This window comes from Saccopteryx leptura, chromosome 6 (assembly GCF_036850995.1).
Source record: "Saccopteryx leptura isolate mSacLep1 chromosome 6, mSacLep1_pri_phased_curated, whole genome shotgun sequence".
NCBI classification, from domain to species: domain Eukaryota; kingdom Metazoa; phylum Chordata; class Mammalia; order Chiroptera; family Emballonuridae; genus Saccopteryx; species Saccopteryx leptura.
Window position 1 is genome coordinate 57,839,138 of NC_089508.1, and position 5,344 is coordinate 57,844,481.

At 41.1% G+C, this 5,344-nt stretch overlaps 1 non-coding gene across 1 annotated transcript; it reads right to left on the bottom strand.

Moving 5' to 3' along the window:
* Positions 1-300: 300 nt before the first annotated feature.
* Positions 301-376, bottom strand: TRNAS-GGA (transfer RNA serine (anticodon GGA)). The gene has a single exon. It is a non-coding gene; the product is annotated as a tRNA-Ser (tRNA).
* Positions 377-5,344: the final 4,968 nt, after the last annotated feature.

Here is a 5,344-nt window from a genome sequence, read left to right on the forward strand (position 1 = left end):
TCTTTTTCTTTTTTTTTGTATTTTTCTGAAGCTGGAAACGGGGAGGCAGTCAGACAGACTCCTGCATGCGCCCAACCGGGATCCACCCGGCACGCCCACCAGGGGGCGATGCTCTGCCCATGGGGGGGCACTCTGTTGTGACCAGAGCCATTTCAGCGCCTGGGGCAGTGGTGACGGAGCCATCCCCAGCGCCCGGGCCATCTTTTGCTCCAGTGGAGCCTCAGCTGCAGGAGGGGAAGAGCGAGACAGAGAGAAAGGAGAGGGGGAGGGGTGGAGAAGCAGATGGGCACCTCTCCTGTGTGCCCTGGCCGGGATTCGAACCCGGGACTTCCGCACTCCAGGCCGACGCTCTACCACTGAGCCAACTGGCCAGGGCTGTGAATGAATATCTTGACCATGCTATATTGCAGTGCTAAGCTCTAAGGCTAGAACTTTGAACAAGTAGAAATGGTTCTTGCCCACACAAAGCTTGTGATTATATAATAGGAAACAAGACAAGAAAGTACTGCATTGCATAATATGTAAGTTTTCAATTACATAAATTAAATTGTGGTAAATATTATAGAGGAAGGAAACAGGGCAGAATAATGGAAGGCTGTTTTATTTAGATAGGATAGTCAGAGAAAGCCCATCCAAAGAAGTGATGTGTAAGCAAGTATCTAAAGGAAAAGAAGGCTCAGGCAAGAGTGTATATTGGTATGGTAGGTGGGGAAAGTGTGCCTTTCAGATAGATCCTGATGTCTAAAGCCCCTGACATAGAAAAGATCTTAACAGGCTTGGAAAATGGAGAAAAAAAAGCTCCAGTCTGGCTAGTGCAATCTATAATAAAATATATCAACTGATAAAATCCTATCAAGATCACAGAGCTTGCAGTTAACTCTCTTTTGAACACAAATAAATAAAACAAGGAACATCTCCAAAATGAAGAAAAGACAAAAACACACAATAAAAAAAAGAGAGGGCAGAATAAAAACCTTAAATTTAAAGGTAACTAATATTCTTGAATAGTGAGAAATGATATGGTATACATAAAACAAGGATAGAATGTTACATAAAGGGAATAGAGAATTCAAAAATTTTTTAGGCCCTGGCTGGTGGTTCAGTAAGTAAATCGTTGTCCTAGTGTACCAAAGTCACAGGTTCAATCCCCAGTCAGGTCACAAATGAGAAGCAATCAATGAGTACACAACTAACTAAAACAACTAGGTGGAACAATGAGTTGATACTTCTCTCTCTCTCAATCAATCAATCAATGGAAAAAATTTTTTTAAGTTTTTAATTATGTTCAAATAATTAAAATCAATATAAAAGTTGAAAGGTGAATTAGAGGCAATGTCATAAATCATAGAACAAGAACAAGAACAAAAGGATAAAAAATAAGCAAGAAAGAAAGACAATTAGAAAATTAATACAAGAAGCCCAACATCTAATTAATTTGATTTAATAAAAATTCTCCAAAGACAAATATATCCAGCTTACATGGAGCCATTGAGTGCCTGGTACAATGAATGAAAACAGAGCTACAGCATAACACAATGCGTTGTAAAATTTAGAACCCAGAGACAGAGAGAAGATCCCAAAAGCCTCCAGACAGGAAGGAAATAACTTTTTATATACAAAGTAAAAGGAATCAGGATAGCACTGGACTTTTCAACAGCAAAACTGACAATTAGAAGAAAATGGAGCACCGCTTCCAAATTCTGATTGGTCATGACTTTTAACATAGAATTATATTTTTACCTAAATTTTTAGCCAAAATAATGAAGATCAAATAAGTATATGTTCCTAATTGCAAGAATTTAAATGGATGCAGTCTTTCTCAAAAAGCTATCGAAGGATATCCTTCAGCAAAATAAGGTTGTAAACCAAGAAAGAGAAAAAAAAAAAAAACCGAGGAAAGATTTCGGTTAACATGGGAGAGTGGTGAAAGGAAGTCATAGGAGGTCAGCTGTGCAGGAGAACCAGTTGGATTGAATAAAGTGGGAGGATGAGAAAGTGATGGCAGACTCCAGGAAAAGAAATGAAACTGTCATATTACCTGATGTATTTGCTGTTTGGAGAATAATATCAATAGACTTTTAACAGTATTATTTTTTCTTAACTCTGTGCATAGGAAACTTTGATGAAAACTAAAACCAAGTTAAAACAATAACATAAGCCAATAGACTGGATGGGATTGCTCAGGAAGAGAGCATTCTAATTTGGAAGGCAGATAAAGGAGAAGAATGAGTGTCATGAGAGTCAAAGAGAGGGTAGAAGGAAAGGGTGTTTGACTGCTACTGGGATATCAAGATGAGATTAAAAGTCGTTCATTTGATTTCACAGCCTGGAGGTCTGGACATTCGGGCATGTGCATTTCCAGTAGAAATCACTGGCAGGGCGGAAGGGGGCCAAAGTCGGTCTGAACTGGGGTAAGAGTTAGTGTGAAGCTGATGTGTGGACAACTCTGTTTATAAGGGCTTGGGCTTGGAACTCAAGAAATGGGGTGGTACATGGAAAGAGGAGTGGGGTTCATAACAAAAGTATATTTTTGTTATTAAATAATACAGGAGATGATAGAGCATATTTGTTTATCAATGAGCCTGAGCCAGTAAGAAAGAGAAAAACTGATAATGCATAAAGAGGCAACAACTGAATTAGGACAGTCTTTGTAGGGATGAGATCCAGGGTGCGTTTAGAAGGGACTGGACCTTGTTAGGCTGCAGGGCACTGTTTCCATTTCAGCCAGAGCAAAGAAGGAGAAAATGGGCCCCAGTGAGGATTGCAGGTTTGGTGAAGTGAAGATGATTTTTCAATTTTATCCATGAAATGAGAAGTCATCATCTGAGGCTAGAGAAAGGAACGGAGGTTTCAGGGCAGAAAAGAAGGTATAAAATAACCTTCCCAGGGAATAGGGAAGTGAGTAAACAACAGAAAAAGACCTGCTGGGAAGTTTTGAGTGCCCATGTGAAGCTGGAGATCGTGAATTTAAAGTGAATCATTTTAGCTTCATTGCGCTTTTCTATCCACATGGAGCAGCCCGGGTGCAAGCTCAGAGAAGGAGAAGGTGGAGCTCACCCAGAGCTGGGCTCTTGTCTGATAAGTAAGATGGAGGGCGTGAAGGGCAGTGGGTGTTTTCAAGAGAATGTGAAATAGTGAGGGAATGATGGAATCTAGACAGATGGCCAGAGGGAAAGGGCTGACCTTGCAAAAAAAAAAGGGGGGATCAGTGGGCAGAAAACCTTCCTGCCCCCAGACCTTTCAATCTCAAGGGAAAGTAGGCATTTGAATAGTGTATTACGGTACAATGTAATTATTTTTTCTGGGTGGTAATTGGTGAAATAGGGTTGTGTGTCTGTCAAGAGAACCTGCAGGGTTCTCCTTAAGGCTGGTGTTCCATGGCAGGACTGAAAGTGCCACTGTCTGAGTCACTGCATCCTTCTTCTTCAGAGTCCCAGGAAGTCACAGAAATTAGGGTTGGCCTCAAGCTGACCCCAGGTCTCTTTTTAGCTCTAATGCCCAACATGCTGCAGAAGCAAGAGTGTGGGCTGTTTGGAAAACTAGGGTTTCAAATCCTAGGGCTGCCACTCAATGGGCTGTGAGGCTTTGGAGAAGCCACATAATCTGCCTGAATTTGGGGAATGTACCTTGTTTTTTAAATTGTTTCTTGGAGCTCTGATGGCCATTTTGCATGAGCAGAATGTACGTGTCCCCCTATAGAGAAGAGAAAGTCATGCATCATCATTCTAACACATAAGTGATAGGCTTTTATTATATTAAATAAGGAGTGCCCATCTGGCTTTGCTGAGTAATTATTGCAAAGAAGAAGAGCTATGGAATGACTATTCTGAATTCAATTCTTTTCATTGAGATTTCCAGTCCTAACTTCATAGTAAATACTAACTTCATAAGATGTGATATGACCATTCAGTTGCCTCAGCCTGTTTCTCTTACTAGCACATTCACTCCAGCTGGCATCAGGGGTTTTGCACCCAGAATACTCTTCCCCCTGGTCCACCCATCTTAGAGTTTCTCCTTCAGCAGGTCTCTTTTGAACACCGCCTCGTGGAGACATCTTTCCTGACCATCAGCTTGAACACCATCCTCAGCCCACTGCCCCTATTGTCTGTCACAGACACACTGTTGTTTTCCTCCTAGCACCTAGCACCTTGTAAAATTATGCATTTATTTATGTATCATTTATCATCATATTCCCTATTTTGTACCCAACAGATGGGGGAAATTAAATTTATTCTGAGTTATTAAAAAAAACCTGGAGAATCTTAATGTCTTAGTCATGAAGAGTTTTTGTGGGACTAGATGGTTACGTGATTGTCGGGTCTCCCACACTGGTCTTCCACCTCCACTTGGGCAGTTTTGTTACCAAGACGTGGCTGGTGTCCCAAAATATCTATGGGCTCAATAAATGAACAAATGAATGGATAGATGGATGGATGGTATATGTTTCACAGATAACTTCTCTAGAAGAAATAACATTGCCCAAATATAACTATTCTACCTGCTTTATTGAGATTTTCTTTTAGCAAAGGTGATGATTAGTCACAACGGCCTTAAAATTTGTTCAGCTTAAAACTGTTTTATCCTTGCTATATGAAGGATAACTTAATACCTCAATCATTCAATTATTTAGATTCAGAAGAGCAATTTTGGAGTTTATTCATCTCAGAGTTGGGGTGAGGGCTTTCACTCAAGATGTGTCCTTGTTATGCAGTTGTGCCCGGATTTCATTTAACTCATTTGGGTCCCCACTCAACAAAAACTCTGTGCTGTTTGGGCAATCTCTAATTCAATGCTATTTAGCATCTTCCAAAGCTCAGGATTTCTTGACGGACATACAACCCTTCCATTCCTCCAAGTTGTCCAAGATGTAGTTCTGAATGAAATCACAGCAGCTAAATTCTAAGTACTAGACGATGTCACGTATGTTCCAAAAGGGCTGACTTTCTGAATTGCGTTGGGTTTTGATGCATCAGCCTCCATAGGGGATCACTGTAAACCTGGTTCTGTGAAAGCCATCTTTTGGGCCACTGTCAGTCACTGTTGAGGAAGTCATTGATTACAGCACAGCATAGCCTTTGAAGGAAAGGCCACAGGAGATATCCTTGCATGATCTGGGCATGAAGAAAGGTTTGTTTCTTTGAAAGGTGGGGGGGGGGGGGAGGGTTAGTCTTTTTTTTATTTGTTGATTTTTAGAGAGAGGAGAGAGAGAAAAGAGGGGAGAAGCAGGAAGCATCAGCTCATAGTAGTTGCTTCCTGTATGTGTCTTGACCAGGCAAGTCCAGGGTTTTAAACCAGTGACCTTAGCATTCTAGGTCGATGCTTTATCCACTGTGCCACCCCAGGT